Raw genomic sequence first — 17301 nt, 5'->3', positions numbered from 1 at the left:
CTGGTGTTGAAACCCTGAGGCTCCTCCAAAGGAGCCACTGAATTCAATCAAACCTGCGTGCAAATCTAATCACACCGCGGATTCCACGCTTGCATTTCCTAGTTGTGTCTTGAAGTCAAATGTGTTCAGATAATGTGCCTGGAGAGGAGACCTAGGGTAGGGCTTGGGGGGTCTGTAGCCCAGCTTCGTGGCCCTAAATGAAGCAGCGTCGGGAAGCCAGGCTGCAAGCCCGGCCCAGGACTTCCCCTCGGGACTCACTCATCTGCAGGCTGTGTGCGCTAAATATTGCCAACACCCTGCTTTGTTTGGGGATGTGGAGCCGATCTGCAACGCTCCTGTGTGTGTTTCACACGAGACTAAGAAGAGGAAGCTTTGGCCATGGGCAGAGTAGAGTAAGAAAGCCGCCTTGCTACCTCTGAAAACACCTGAGAGGGCTATGTTGTGCAAGCCCCACATATTTCCTTACTTGTTGAATTCCAGCTTGAAGCAGAATATGAGTGAGGAGCAGCAAATCTGCAACTATGAAGCCAGACTGTTGAGGAAAAGCGGCAGATGCCCCTGCGCTGTGCACGGAGACCATTTCCGCCGGTTCTGCCCTTACAGGATATCGAGGGGCAGAGTGGCTTTTGAGGGAGTCACCCGGCACTGAAATTTTAATTGTGTGTGTTTTTTTCCTTCTGCCATATGGCAGTGGCTGAATGGAAACATGACTCCCTTATGCTATGGCCACCCCTGGGCCTCATGTGATGGGCTACTTGTAGAGAATGTGTTTGCTCGACTGATTATTTTTAGCTACTTCAAGACAGGACTAACTTTGAAGTCTAAAGGCTAATACTAAACGCAGAAAGCCTGTCCACACACACGATGGTAGGTCGGAGAAAGGAACACCATGGAGGGAAAAGAAAGCAGGCTTCAGAGTTAGGCATACTTGCCTTTGAATCCTGCTGTTGGTCTCTCTTTTTTAAAAGATGTATCCATTTATTTCAAAGGCAGAGAGAGAGAGAAAAACAGAGAAAAGGAGACTGATAGAGACAGAGATAGATCTTCCTTCTGCTGGTTTACTCTCTAAATGTGCACAGCTGCTGGGGCTGGGCCAGGCTGAAGCCAGGAACCAGGAACTCCATCCTGGTCTCCCATGTGGGGTGGCAGGAACCCAAGTATTTGAGTCGCCACCTGCTGCCTCCCAGGCATGATGGCAGGAAGCTGGGTTGGAAGTGGAGTAGCCAGGACTTAGGCGAGCCTCTCCAATATGGATTGTGGGTATCCCAAGCTGTGGCTAAACCTGCCGTGACACAAAGCCCACCCCACTACCCCTGGTTCTTACTACTTGACCAGGTACATTAATTGTTGGGCCTTAGTTTAATCTTCGTAAATAAGGCCTGGTAGTACGTAAGCAAGGTTTTTGTTTTGTTTTTGCCTGTATGTGAGTACCTGGCTGTAGAGGAAATACTAAAATATCATTTTTCTTCCTTTTGGCATATGGAAAAGTTAGCATGTTCTTGACCTTTGCCAGTACATCAGAGGTTCACGGAGAGATTTATTTGTATTGTGATACAATATACATAGCATGAAGTTTCCCGTGTTAACCAAGCGGTTGTGTGGTGTTCAGTGTATTCACGTTATGGAGCCACCCTCACCACCATCCATCTCAGAACTCTTTTCCGCTTGCTCAGCTGAAACTCTGCACCCACTAAACAAGACTCTATCCCCACTCTCCCCTCTTTCCAGCCTCTGGCACCCACTGTTCTACTTTCCAGCTCCATGAATTTGTCTAAGTAACTCATATAAGTGGCATCCATACAACATTTATCCTTTTGTTTTAATTTAGTCAACATAATGTCTTCCGAGTTCATCCAGGTTGTAGTGTATATTAGAATTTCCTTCCTATTTGGGGGCTAGCATTGTGGTGCAGCGGGTAAAGCCACCTGCAGCACCGGCATCCCATGTGGGCACTGTTTTGTGTCCCATGTGCTTCAGTTCTGATCCAGCTCCCTGCCAAAGTACCTAGGGGAAGCAGCAGAAGACAACCCAACCTTCAGTCCTCGTGGGAAACCCAGAAGAAGCTCCTGGCTCCTGGCTTTGGCCTGGCCCAGCCCCAGCTGTTGCAGCCATCTGGGGAGTGAACCAGTGGATGGGAGGTCTTTCGGTCTCCTTCCCTCCCTCTCCCTCTCCCCCCATAACTTTGACTTTAAAATCAATCAATCAAAAAAATTTTTTTACAAAAAATATTTTCCTTCCTTTTTAAGGCTGAATAAGATTCCACTTTATGTTTATACCACACTTTGTGGATCCATTTGTCCTTCTATGTCACTTGGGCCACTTGGTGGCTACTGTGATTAAGCTGCTGTGAATGTGGGTATACAGAGATCTGTCCAAGTGCCTACCTTCACTTGTTTTGCGTATCCACAAGCGGGACTACTGGCCGTGTTAATCCTGTATTGAATTCTGAGGAACTGCCAGTGTTTCCACGGCAGCTGCACCATCTTACATTCCCCCCAACAGCACACAAGCTTCCAACTTCTCTATGCCCTCGCCAACACTTGTCATCATCTCTGTTTGTTTTTGATAATAGCTGTCCTAAGAGATAAGAAGTGATATCTCATTGTAGCTTTGATTTGGGTTCTCCTAATGATTGGTAATGTTGAGCATCTTTTCTCAAGCTTTCTGGCCATTTATATATCTTCTTTGGAGGAATGTCTAATCAAATCCTTTGCTGATTGAGAACTGGATTGTTTTTGAAGAGACATTTTAAAATGATGGGATCTCTTAACTAGCATATCATTAGATCACAACTATAATATGTATAGTTAATTTCCTGTATATACAACAGAATTATCCTTGCTCAAATAACATATTTCTTTCAAAAGTAACCTTTAAAAGCAAAATAAGAAAATATGCATGGGCCTCAAGAATCGGTGATGTCAAGAACCTGACAGTGAGCATCAGCCACTCACTGTGAACACTCACACCTGTGACCTGGCTGGTGCAGCCAGGGACCCGGCTACTACCGCGGAGACGTGGACGGGCTGTTGTTTCTGTGACTTTCTGGCCCACACTCATGTGTGAGGCTTCTCAGGATTAGAAAAATGCCCACAAGGCAGCAGAGTCAGAAAAAGAGAAACGGAAGTATTAAGTCACTCTCAAAGCCATTGCAGTGGAGAGCATTCATCTCTGGGTGGGGCCGCAGTGGGTAAGTTAGTACAGTGGGTTTCTGAGATGCGTATCTACTAATGAAATGTGATTCTAAGCTAAACTTCACTTTTAAAATAAAGAAGCTGTTGTTTTGTTTTCCACTACGGATTTTGCTCTTAATCCTGAAACCAGTGAGACAGGATATGGATGGGACCGAGGTGAGCTGGGCAGAATGAGTAGGGAGAACTCTACTGCATGGCAGCCAGCCCTGAGCTTTGTGGTGTGGGTATAGATGTTGACCTTAAATGGCTGGAAGGGTTCCTGACTGATTACGTGTAAGCTTTCTGTAGTGCACCCTGCCTGCCTGTGTTGGGGAAGAGGTTGCTGGATAATGACCCCCATCTTTATTTGATTTGCAAATTTATTCATTCTCCAATTACTTGGATCACTCAAGTGCTTGGCTTCACTGGATCTGGGTGGGAAGAGAGCTGCAGAGTTGTATTAAACTTGGACCTGTTCAATAGCTAGAGTTGATCATTCCACAATGTTTATGTATATGAAACTACCACATTCTAGCTTATCAATATATGCAATTATTGTTCATCAATTAAAAAGCAACAGAAACAGAACAAAGGCTTAGTCTCTGGCCTAGCATGCTGTGGAATGACAGAGCTGAAAATGGGGCATGCTAGCCTCTATCAACCTCTCATGATGGATAATGGAATCATGCGGTGACCTAGCCTCCACGAATCCCCCATGATGGATAATGGACTTGGCCCAGAATTTGGAGTTCACAGTTGATTGATACTCCACTTCTCCTCCATACATACAAGGGCAAATGGATAGTCTTTATAGGACACAAAATGATTTTGTTCAGACAGAAGAGAGTAATGTTTAAATCATGCCCTATGCAAATATGGAGTTTCTTCTATGTCAGTTTGTTCAAGTTGATACCACTATGGAATAGAGACTCCAATTTTCAGGTATTAGATATAGTTGTGAGCCCTGGAAACTCTTATATTAAAGAAAACAAATTATTCTTAGTGGGTATCAGTGTTGAGAATCCATAGAGGACTTTTTAAACATTTATAAACCAAGTACTTAGTTCTCGAACATATTTCTTAGAAAAGGTGCCACAGTATACAAGGACTGAGGTGAGACAGATCAGCCCTTTTCTCTACTGACAAGTGTGTGTGAAGGTCAAGTTCTTATGGGCGAGACCCTAAAAAGCCAGTCTGTTGGGCCCTTGCTCCCTGTTCTCTGGCCTTCCCTCGCCTCTAGTGGCCTTGGCTATTGGTGTCAGCTATTCCCCTATCCTCTCCACAGGTGCACAGCACTCACTGGGGATATGGACACAGCCATTAGTGTTCCTTGAATGTCCTTTCCTGCTGTCTCTTGTGTCTTGCTTTTCACTCTCCCCTGTGCATTTTCCGTGAAAGCCCTTCAACTCCAGTCCCACTCCCTGTATTCGCTACAAGGGACCTCATCTTTTCTGTTTCCTGAGAAGTTATGTATTACAGGCTCCTTACCCTTATTCCTTATCACCTTGAAAATTCTCCATGTCTTCAGTTATCTTAGTCTATTCAGATTGCAATAACAAATGACCATGGCCTGGATAATTTTAAACAACAGGAATTTATTTTTCTTGATCGAGAAGTTCAAGATTAAAGTGCCAGCAGATCTGATGTCTGGTGAGGGCCTATTAGTCATAGACGGTGCCTTCCAGGTTTCCTTCATGCCAGAAGGGGCTAGCCAGCTCCCTAGGGCTTCTTGTTAGGGCACTAGTCACTTTAGGAGGGATCTATCCTCGTGGCCTGATTACTTGTTCAAGCTTTCTCCCCAGTACCATTGCAGCGGGGATTTAGGCTTCTACATATGAATTTCAGAGAATGCAAACATGCAGATGATAGCATCATTCAGCATCCGTCCTCTTCTTCCTTCCCCTGCCAAGCTAGCACAGCCTTTTCTTCAGGCTGAGAGCAGAGGCTCTGGACTCTATCCCACTGCCTTCTACTTTCTGGGGGATTGTGTTTTGACCATAATCATTTGTCTTTGCTACACAGTTGGTTTCTTCTTGGTATTGGTGTTAGTCCTTTCGTCTTTCTCTGTAAACATTCTTGTTTTTTTTTTTTTTTTCTGTTTTTTTTTCCTCTTCAAAGATATTTATTTCTTTGAAAGGCAGAGTTGTACACACACACACACACACATACAGAGAAACAGAGAGAGAGAGAGATCTTCCATCTCCCAGTACACTCCCAAAATGGCCACAAAGGCCCAGGCGATTGCACCATCTTCCTCTGTTTTCCCAGGTGCATTTGCAGGGAGCTGGATGGGAAGTGGAGCAGCTGGGACTCACTGGTGCCCATATGGGATGCCAGTGTCACAGGCAACCTCTTAACCTGGTAAGCCACAATGCTGGCCCTACATGCTTGGATTTCTATATACACATTAATTGATTAAAAAAACCTACTGCAACCTCCCCTTTGACTTTCTTAGGCTGTTCTAAGCCAGTTCTCTTCCTACATCTCTGCAAGCTCCCAGCTTCTCCCCTCACTCTGACTCCTGCTCCCTAAATCTGAGTGTTCTTAAGGTTTGATTTCTTGGCCGCTTCATATCTTCCTCTCCGTCCGTCAGATCCTTTCCTGGGATTTCGGTTGTGGCTGTGGGGTCAGCCCCAAATCTGATTGATTCTCCATCCTGATCTCTCACCTGCTTTCTAAGCCCACACAGCAGGCTGCCTGCAGGGTCTTCAGGATATCCGACCTATTGGAAGTGAAACATGGTACCCGCTGCCGGGCTCCCACTGCCTCTCACACTCCTGAAAGCCAGCTACTCACCTGATTCCGCGACTATGGGTGACACCCCATTCTCTCAGCCCCTCGGTTATGAACACTGAATCTGTTTTCCTTCCCAAGCAACCTGAGCTGCAGTCAATTTGCATAACCCTTTGCATTGTGATTGGAAATGAACCTTGACACTGTCTATACTTCCCATGTGGGCAACTGATGTCTTAGTTCCCACCCTTCAAACCTGCAGCTGGGCTCTTTGGAGTAACTTCTCCACTTTGTCTTCCATACTTCACCTCCCATAGCCTAACTTCTCTGAATAGCCAACTTCCACCTGTCTTGTAAGACCCAGTTCAGATGCCACCGTCTCCATGAAGCCTTCCTTGGTTTCGCTCCTCCCCTTCCCAGTGAAAAACAGTCTTTGCCACCTCTGAAATCCTGGTTGTTTCATGAACATTTAGCTCATTCTAGTGTGTTTATAACACAGTCTGTACATTTACTTCTTTGTTAACCATGTTGCAAGCTGTTTGGGGACAGTGGCCACATCTGGCTTCATCTTCGTCTATCTTGTGGCACACAGCGCAGTTTATTTAATGAACTTTGTTGAGTGAGTCCTTTTTTTCATGCAGACTGAGCTACACACAGTGCTCGTCCTCCAGGAGATCACAGACTGCTGGGGAAAACAGACAAAGACGGAAATAATTACCACACAACCCAGCAGTCTGTCCCCAAGTCTCAGCTGAATGTCTGCAGCGTGCCAAGTGCCCTTCGAGATGCCAGGGAGACCAGGTTGAACAAAATGAGCCAGTTCTTTGTTTTCTTGGAACTTAAAGTACAGTGTTGAGAGAGACTTAATCCACACAGTGACTTGTGGTTTTGATGTCTAGTTGCACATTAGAAATCACTCGGGGTGCTTTGAAAAAACATTAGTGTCCTGGCCTGGTCCCAGACTAATTAGATTGATTGACAGAGACAAATTATAGCAAAAAGAAAAAAAATATATTGGGTAACAAGGAGTAGTGTGATGGATTAAAGTAGAAACGAGTTGAATGGTAGAGATGGTGTGGATGGCGGTGCTGGTCGTCCCTGACGGCCTCTCTGAGGTGGTGACTCCTGAGTTCAGGAGGAGTCAGCCTTGTGAGGGTCTAGGAGAAGGTGCGCAGGGGTCCAGGAAGCACACAGATGAGTGTGTCTGGAGCTGGCATGAGGTGTGATTCCAGAGGAGGTACAGCCTTCCTCCATACAGATACAGTACTCTAACCCTCTCCTCTGCAGCAGATGCAGGATGCTTGGCCACTCTCTTGAGTCCTTGATCTGCGTTAGATTTCTCTTAGAGCAAATAAATTTACCCAGCCAGAAAGATCTGTTTAACTTGCACTGCAATCATAGCAACAGGGCTTGTCTGAAGTAAACACCTTCCTCATTGTTCAGACTCACCTTAGGTCCCTGGAGTTTCTCTGACGAATAAGGCAGAGGAACTCAGGATTTTGGTCTGTCGTTCTGTTGCGGGGGGAGCAGGGAGACCCCACAGAGGAGCCATTCCAGGCACACAGAGTAAAGCCCTCACTCGTGTTTGAACAGTGAGGATCAACCCAAGAGGCAACTTGAGAACTAGCATTTGTTGAGCGTTCAGTGTGTGCCGCCTGCTGTCTACACATCACTGTTTTCAGCTGGTTTTTAGAAAACCCCTTTTGAGATGAGGATAGTATTTTTCTATCAGGATGCTTTGTTTGCTGATAAGAGAATGCTCGCAGCCAGGTGGCTTGAATGGTAGGACATTCCTCCCGAGGTGAGGGGAGTTGTGGAGTTGACTGTTCAGGGGCTGGACACTGGCCTCAGCAGCTCACACACTTCCCTCCTCCCGAAGCCAGTGTCCACAGCAGGCTGATCCACCCTCCCGGGCCAGCCCCCCCCACTGTACAGAAACGGCTGTTAGAGTTTCAGAATTAAGGGCAGATTTTGGTTTGGAGGAGCCCCTCGGCCTCTCTGAACCACACCCTGGAAAAGAAGATCTGGGTCAATTAATCAAAAGGGTGGAGTCAGCGGCTAGCGGATAGGCAGTCAGTAGAGGCCACTACTATTACTATTCCCGTTTCACAGTGCAGGAACCAGGACTCAGGCTCACTGAGGAAGACCGCACCACCTCGAACTGCACAGGTTTGGAACACGGGCTTCCCACTGAGAAAAACAAATGCGCACACAAACAAGAAAATTACTGGTTTTGTGGATGACGAGGTTCTGAGTAGGCTAGAGAAAGTATCCTGGAGGAAAACAGAATAGCTCGATCAAATATGAAATAAAGAATAACCTCATTTGAATATTCTGGAAAGAGTGCATCAGGTCCTTTAAAATAATAAGAATGGCATTTAATTTAGACAACCAGTCCTGCAGTGTGAGTGTGTGTGTGTGTGTATGCAGTTAACTCTTCCTGGTTGGTTATTTAAATCAGTTTGATCTAAATAAAATCTGGCCCGGCCCGTAGGCAGTGAGGTAGAGGGACGAAGTGTCCTGTGGGAGGGTGTGGCTTAGGAAAGCCTGGTTTTCTGCAGAGGTGTGTGTCTGTGGGTGACAGCACCTGTCAGGGAAGCATGACTCATCCCTGGCCTTTCTGATGATGACCCTTTAGACAGGAGGCTTCCACTCGCCAGCGGCCGTGTTGCCTGTGTTTTTCCTTCCTGTGTGTACTCCAGGCTGCGCAGGGGAGGCAGCGCCGGGGAAAATGAGACATTTCAGGGTCTGCGCTGCCTGTCTCGGAGGCGCGTTTCTCTGCCTGTTGTCGTGCCGGACTGAGCTTTAAAGCTGGGAGAACTTTTCTCCGGTAGATGGTTGAGTGCCTCCTCCTCTTACATTTGCGTGTTTGAGTAGGAAAGTAATTTCTGGGCTTTGCCAACAGAGAGCTGTTTCAGGAGCGTATTTGTCTAATCTGGGCAGAACCGTGTAAGACAAATGGTGAAAAACTTAAACAGGAAAAACATCTCACTGTGTTTCTGAGGCTTTTCCTGGAGAACCAACTCTATCCTTTGCCATTTTTTAAAACCTCGTGAAAGATGGTTGTGTTTAGTGTGCACTGCTGTGGATGGGCATTAAGCCATTGTAATAACAGTTTCATTTTTCCCCCTTTCAGGGGAAAACACTGCTATTGCACATTTTAAAAACTTTTAAAATAAGAGAAACTTAAGAAAAGATAAAAATTCCTAGGGAGGAAAGAAAATGGCCCAACTTGTTTTATGTTATAAGTGTTATCTTCATCCTAAAATACTGCATTGTAGAGAAAGAATATCCTAAGGCTGAACATAGAGGAATACTGTGGTTACAGGATGTTGGTTTGGAGTCAGCGTCACTGGGCAAGTTGCTTAAACTTTGTATGCCTCAGTTTCCTCATCTATAGAGTGGGAACAATAATGACACTATGTACTTCACAAAATTGTCTGGAGAGAACTATTAATGCATATACTAAGTGTACTTAGCGTGGTGCCTAAACTATAGTAATGATTCAAGACATGTAGCTGTTATTTGTGTAATTGTTACACAGATTTGCGGTAGAGTATCTTTTATGCTATCCACGGGATTCTTACTAAATTCTGGCAGAAGGGGTTGTTATAATCCACCATGAATCCTAAATGCTTACAACTTGGAGGCAGGACTCACCTGAGGGAGACTGTTTCCCTGGAAAGTCAGACTCAGTCGGGTGTTAGTCTCAGGTTTGCCCCTTTGTTCAGGAATCTTTACGCTTGGCCGTAAATAGCTCCAATTTTCCTTCCCAACTCACTGCCCACTTTTGTTACCTGCGGCCCTGTGCCTCGCCCTGGCAGCTGTGACAGGTGTCTCTCCCAGGAAGAAGCTGTAAAAACCAGGATGTGAGCACGTTCCGTGGCCATTTGTAGGGGTGCAGGGACAGCAGTGGTGGCTGCATTCTTGCCCTGGTCTCAGAGTGAGGACGGCACAAAGAAGGGCTCTTGGCGCCCCTGCGGTGGACATGGACTGAGAGGGAGAACTGGGCCTTGCTCTGTAATGCCAGGTTAGCTGTTACTACCTACAACCCCGTCTGTACCACCTGACAGTCACTCTGGGCTTCCCACCAATCTCCAGGGAAAAAATCGATGATCTGCAGTGGTACATACAATGCATGGCTCTTTGGAGATAATTTGTTAAAAAGATTTATTTATGTATTTGAAAGCCAAAGCAGCAAAGAGAGAGGGAGAGACAGAGTTACACACACACACACACACACAGAGAGAGAGACAGAGAGAGAGAGAGAGAGAGAGAGAGAATGAATCTTCCATCTTCCATTGCTGGTTCACTGTAACAGCTAGGGCTAGGCCAGGCTGAAGTCAGGAGCCAGGAACTCCATCTCAGTCTCTCATGTGGGTAACAGGGACCATGCATTTGGGTCATCGTCTGCTGCCTTTCCAGGCACATTAGCAGGAAGCTAAATGGGAAGCAGAGCAGCGGGGACTGGAGCTAGCTCTCTAATACGGGGTGCTGGGGGTGTAGACAGTAGCTGAGCTCACTGCACCTTAACCTGCTGTGCCACAGCGCCGGTCCCTGCAGATCATCCTTCTGAACGTCTACCTAGGAGTGTGTGTATAACATATTATGTGTTCGCCTCAAGGAATTCAAGTTCAATAGATTTATATAAATTCCATTTATATTTCTTTTAAAAAGGCTTATTTCCATTTCACGCAGGGGAAATCAACACACCAAAATTATCAACTTTGTATTTTTTTTTAACTGATGTCAGAGTCAGGACTCTGAGTTGCAAGATCATCAAGCAATGCCCTGTCACTGAGCATCTTCCCTAGACTGGTGCCTTCTGAAGCCCAAAAGCCTTCAGTGAGAAGACAGCGCACCGAGCCATGGCCAGGGCCTTCATTTCCAACAAGATTGGCTTCACCATGCCCTCCCATGATGCTCTACTTAGAAAAACATGGTGCTTAATACACAGAGGGTCTTAAATCATATTTACTGAATAAATGAATACAAATAGTCCACTGTTCTTCTGAATATCTGTTCTCGTTCATGTTTGCATTTTAAAAATAAATGTCATTTTTGGACATTGGTTTAAAAGACATCTCCATATTAAGACTTTAGTTATTGCTATTTGTTCTTTTTGTAACACTTTACATGTGACCGTATATCCATAGACTTAGGCTATTTTACTTGATATTTTTCATTACTGATTTTATTTCTCCTGATCATTTCATTTTAGTCTCTAAAACTACATTTTTGAAATACCTTAATTATTTAATGAGGAACAGATTAATTATCTGTAGTGTACCAACTCAAATTAATTTCATTATAAACCTGAGGTTTAAATTGATTAATCCTGGAGTTGTTTTTTTTTTTTTTTTCATCCTTAAGGAAAAGGGCATATTTGATGTGATGGATTTCTCTCCATTGAACCAGTTATGGTAATAGGAGCAAGAGATTTGCAAGGAAAATTTGGGTGCATTTTATAAACCAGCCAGAAACCTGTGCGTCTGGGTCTTCTGGGGGAACAATCTGTGAGTCATTTTCAAAAACAAACACACTCATAATCACAGTGCATGTTGTTGCCATGGTGATTAGGCCTGTCGGGTTGGCTTGCTGTGTTGCTGTAGAGGGAAGAGAGGGAGAGAAACTAAGAACTGAGAGCCTTGACTGTCAGCTTTGATTTGCTCATGGTAGGAGAGAGCTTAGGGGGTTCTTGAGAACCAGCTGGCGTCGTTATCCTCAGAGACTCTGACATCCAGCCTGTTACTGAGTGTGAGCTAAGACACACTGGTGTTGGGTACTGCCATGCACGGGAGAGAAAAGGCCCCACTGGGGAGACAGAGTTCCTTTATCTGCTAAATAATCACATCTAAGTCTCTTAGGCCAACCTGGTGATGTGTTTTGTGTGCCTGTGCACAAGGCCGTAATGATCCCCTAAAAGGCCCCAAGTGCTGCCAGCATCAGATGACTGCGCCCTTAAATGGTCCTCAGTGTATTTCTCCACCGCACTTAAAGGCTGCCTGCGATGGGTCAGTGTTTCAGATCTGACTCATAAGTAGACCAGGTGTCGTCTCATTTATGGACTAGGTGTGGCTCCTTTATCTCACGTCATCATCTTACAATGGAGGACCACGGGTCACCAAGGAGACCGGGGAGGTTATGTGAGCTCTGCCGAGTCTGTCACAAATAAATTAACTCGTTCAGGGAAATAATAAAATTAAAGCACATCCTTGGCGGATGGCTAGTCCACAGAGCTCTGGAAGGAGCAGTTATGATTGCCTGTGAAGAACGAGCAACATCCTCCAATTAGGTATGAGTGCCCATACACGATTACTTTTAAGACTATTTCTGAATTCACTTTAAGAAACTTGGGGATCCCTTGCACAATTAAAATTTATTGATGCAAGTTTTGTTTCTTAGCATAAACCTCAAGCAGATTTTATTTAGAGTTGAAACAACTTTTTCTTATTAAAACTGTTTTTCAAAAGGCTTGAATCAGAGGGAGGTGTGATTAAAGACCCTCCAAAACTCAGAGTTTGCGTGTTTGTGGTATGTGCGCCCTAGAGAAAGAAGTCACATCACTTCTCAAATGTAGCTGTCTTTTTTTTTTTTTGTTCTAAGATTTTTTAAAAAAAAAATTTGAAAGGCAATTACAGAAAGGCAGAGGCAGAGAGAGAGAAAGGTCTTCCATCTGCTAGTTCACTCCCCAAATGTCCGCAATGGCCGGATCTGGGCCAGTCCAAAGCCAGGAGCCAGGAGCTTCTTCCAGGTCTCCCACATGGGTGCAAAGGCCCAAGGACTTGGGTCATCTTCTACTGCTTTCCCAGGCCATAGCAGAGAGCTGAATTGGAAGTGGAGCAGCCAGGACTCGAACTGGTGCCCACCATGCCACAGCGTTGGCCCCTGAACTGTAGCTTTTCATTTGTGTTCTCCTATGTAGAAAAAGTGTGTATGTTGACAAAACTTTATTCTGTGTTTAATATTCTTAACATTAATAAAAAACCCTTAACAAATTTTTCCTGACCATTGAAGTAATTCAATGATTATTGAAAATTTGGAAAATATTAAAAACTGTAAAGAAAAAACTAAGAACGACCCCATTTGTTAAAATTAACTTGTTGGTTGACCTACATGTAATGGAGGCTGACAGAAGTGAGAAGTTACCTCTTTATTGTAAAGCTCCAGAGGTGGGTGGCCCAGGACTAGGAGGGTTGCTGAGCCCCATGGGAGATCAGGTGTGTTATGCCATCATCCTTGCATGTTTCTCTTCCTTTTGCATGGACTAGCATGGTTTGCCCTCACAACCCTGCTGTAATCAGCAGGAAAGAAGCTGTAGTATGACCCGGAAGTGAAACATATCACTTCTGCTGCCTTCCTGTTGACTTTTGTTACATGGCTGTGCACCTAGCAGCAAGGGAGGCAGTAGAAAGTAGCCCCTCAGGACATGAACTTGCCTGCCTAAGACTCTATTGAAAGATTAGATGCAGAGGATAGCAGATAATGGGACATATCTACCAATTTCCCCCACTTCTGTTATGCTAAGAAACAGAAGTCATATATTGTTTACATTTTATTTTATTCCAATCTTTCTCTAAAAATAATCAAAAGATATTATGCATAGTGTATATTAAAATAGGTGTGTATAATATACAATATATTGTGTACTATATATAAATGTATTAGTATGCATATGTAACATATATTAGAAAATATATAGAAAATATGTATTGAAAAATATGTATGGTAGTTTCCCCTTATTCTTTTTTTAAATTTTCTTAAAATTTATTTGTAAGGTAGAGTTAGAGCAGGAGAGATTGTCCATCTGCTGGTTCACTCCCCAAATGGCCACAATGGCCAGGGCTGGGTCAGGTCGAAGGCAGGAGGCAGGAGCTTCATCCCTGTCTCCCATGTGGGTGCAGGTACTTGGGCCATCTTTTGCTGCTTTCCCAAGCACATTAGCAGAGAGCTGGATCAGAAGCGGAGCAGCCAGGACTCAAACCAGCACCCCTTTATTCTTGAAAGATATATTCCAAGACCCCCAGTGAATGCCTGAAACCAAGGATAATACCGAACTCTATGTGAATATACACCATGTCTTTTCCTGTGCATCTATACATATGATAAAGTTTGATGTATGAAATAAGCACTTTAAGAGATTAATAATAACTAATAACAGAATAGAGAATTATAACAGTGTACCGTCATAGAAGTTAAGTGAATGAGGTCTCTCTCAAAATGTCTTATTACTCTGTACTCACCCTTCTTCTTGGGAGATGATGCAATGCCTGTGTGTGAGATGAAGTGAGGTGAGTGATGCAGACATTGTGCTGTAGTGCTGGGTCACCTGAACACAAGCACTGTGCAATATAGCAGTGCATCTGATAAATGAGGGTGCTCCCGACTGCCTACCAGGTGGGTAGCATATATACTTGCAGGGTGGATATGCTGGATAAGGTTGACTCACATTCTCGGCAGGACACGGTGAGAAAGTGTGAGATGTCATCACACAACTCTGAGTGGCATACAATTTATAACTTATGAAGTGTTTATTTCTGGAACTTTCCACTCAATATTTTTGTACTGTGATTGACCACAAGTAACTGAAACCATGTAAAGTAAAACATTGAATAAAGGGGAACTAGTATACATGTAAATCTATGTGTATATATGTGTGTGTGTATATATATATTTGTGTGTATATATATGTATATATGTGTGTGTATGTATATATGTATATATGTGTGTGTATGTATATATATATATATGTGTGTATATATATATATATATATATATATATTAGAAAATGAGTTGTGGGGCCGGCGCTGTGGCATAGCAGGTTAAAGTCCTGGCCTCAAGCGCCAGCATCCCATATGGCTGCCATTTCTAGTCCCGGCTGCTCCTCTTCCAATCCAGCTCTCTGCTATGGCCTGGGAAACCAGTAGAAGATGGCCCAAGTCCTTGGGCTCCTGCACCCATGTGGAAGACCCGGAAGAAGCTCCTGGCTCCTGGCTTCCGATCGGTGCAGCTCCGGCCGCTGCGGCCATCTGGGGAGTGAACCAGCAGACGGAAGACCTCTCTCTCTCTCTGCCTCTCCTCTCTTTGTATAACTCTGACTCAAATAAATAAATAAATCATTAAAAAAAAAAGAAAATGAGTTGAGGTCATACTATACATAGTAGTTTATATTTATCTCTTTCCACTCAGCATTACATCATGTGCATTTTCCTGATCATTAGGTTTTTTGTGGCCATGATTTATCCTATCATGTGGAATTCTATTTTACTTAGGAAGTTGTATTAGTAACAGTTTGACTATTTCTAAAACCTCGGTAATAATTCTTTGTCTACATTTTTTTAAAGATTTATTTTATTTATTTGAAAGAGAGTTATACAGAGAGAGGTAGAGAGAAAGTGAGAGAGGTCTTTCATCTGCTGGTTTACTCCCCAGATGGCCACAACGACCAGAGCTGTGCCATTCCGAAGCCAGGAGCTTCTTCCAGGTATCCCACGTGGGTGCAGGGACCCAAGCACTTGGGCCATCTTCTACTGCTATCCCAGGCCAGAGCAGAGAGCTGGAATGGAAGAGGAGCAGCCGGGACTAGAACCGGCGGCCATATGGGATGCTGGCGCTTCAGGCGAGGACTTTAACCCACTGTGCCACAGCACCAGCCCCTGTCTACATTTTTAAAATTATTTGTTGTTGTTAAACTCAAGGAGTGGCATCATTAAAACAACAATTGGGAACATATTTGGGTCTCTCAGTGAACAATGCCAGTTGGTCTTCCAGAGAGGCTGGGCCATTATACGAGTTCAGCAACAATTCAGGGGAACGCTGGACTCCGTGCACCTTTGAACAGGCTTATTTTGCAAGCCCCGCTTAGTCATTGTTATCCCTAGGGTTCATTCTCTGAAAATAGGTTGTTTTTTTTGTTTTTTTTTTTTTTTTTTTGCCCTTGGCTTTTTTTCTCCCTTTTCTGTCACTAATCATGAGATAATGGTTTTTTAATAACTACAGCTCATTTTAAAGCATGACCCTTGATAGTAGTCTGGGAATGGAACTGGTTGGGTTGGCGTTGCAGCATCCATGAGTCTGAAGCATTGTGGGATCTCCAGAGATGCTGATGTTCATTTGGTCCTAGGGCCCCTTGTGAATTTGGTTTCCACCCCCACTGTACAACACTCTAGATGTGAGATACCCCTTTGTCCAGAGACAGAACAAAACAGGAATGGCAAAGCGCTCCCTGAGGCCTGTGCAAGTCCCTTTGAGCTGGGTGCTCTACGGTTTTGCAGGAGTAAAGAAGCTCCTCCACGTAGGAACTCGCTCAGCTATGAACCGCTATAGGCCCCAGGCAGAATCAAGCCAGCGCCACTCAGCGTTCATGAAGGCCGTTGGTGGCTAGGGGTATGGATGCCTTTCAGCTTACAAGCAGCCTGTAGGAGCTTTGGGTGCTAAAGATACTTTAATAACCATTGGCCTCTTCCGTTCTACCCTTTTAAAAGGCCAGATGCGCACAAATTGCATGTTCACCAACTGTGTTCCCGTCACTGGGACAAGAGTGTTCTCTCCCTCTGCTTCGTCCCTGCTAGAAACAAGTCAAGTTAGGTCAGGAGGAAGGCTTGCACTTTATTCAGCTGCCAGGCCACACAGCCTCTGTTCTGGGAACTCCTGAGTGGTCTGCATGTTTTCATGCTTTCTTGTGAGCTAGCAAATCTCATAAAGGAAGGTACCCCTGCATCTGCTGCTTAAAAGGACTTAGCAAAATGTCCGTGTCCAGTCTCCAAAATGTAAACCTGCCTTTGTTACAGAAACATTTGTTTGCTCTTTCTAGCTGTTTGGTGTCACCTTATGTCTCCTTTGCTTTTTAAAAAGACATCTTCCTCTCTGTTTTCTCAACAGCCAGAGCTGCCAGTGAAGCCTCAGGCTTTGGGACCTGAAGAGGTAAGAATTCTGAAATATTTTTCTTCTAGGATATCTGTGAATCTAACCAAAATGTCAAGAGGAGGGGACGGAAGTCCTGAGTGGTTCTGTTGATGAAAGCAATGAAGCTTGTGATATTTTGTGGGAAAGAAACATTCGCAGTCTATCAGTCTGAGGGTGCTTTTCAAAAACTTCATGGAACTGGAGTTAAATCTTTATTTTGGTGCAGAAATTTTTGAAATCTATGCATAATTTTTCGTAATACTCATATTCCACAAACTTTCCCAAGGCCCCTTGTATGTGTGATTAATTGTATTTTCCATAGTGATCAGTTTCAGTTCATAATTGATCATAATGATAGGATTAATAGTCAAAGGGATCACATAAACAAGACTAGTGTCTGCTAATGCTAACTGATAGAATTAAAAGGAGAGAACAATCCAAAATGGGAAGTGGGATACACAGCAGACTCATAGAATGGCAGACGTCCTAA

The 17301-nt window shown here is 44.3% G+C and overlaps 1 protein-coding gene across 4 annotated transcripts in view; it reads left to right on the top strand.

The window, feature by feature from the left end:
• The window catches only part of GNG2 (G protein subunit gamma 2), a 136780-nt gene that overhangs the window by 15138 nt on the left and 104341 nt on the right, over window positions 1-17301 (top strand). For all 4 annotated transcript variants that reach the window (XM_062205135.1, XM_062205134.1, XM_062205136.1 and 1 more), the window contains exon 2: window positions 16788-16829. The gene's annotated coding sequence lies outside the window, so the exon portion shown is untranslated. The remainder of the gene's footprint in view (window positions 1-16787; window positions 16830-17301) is intronic.

This window comes from Lepus europaeus, chromosome 11 (genome assembly GCF_033115175.1).
Source record: "Lepus europaeus isolate LE1 chromosome 11, mLepTim1.pri, whole genome shotgun sequence".
Lineage (NCBI taxonomy): Eukaryota > Metazoa > Chordata > Mammalia > Lagomorpha > Leporidae > Lepus > Lepus europaeus.
The sequence above is the reverse complement of the archived record's forward strand: the minus strand, read 5'-3'. Positions and strand labels throughout refer to the sequence as shown.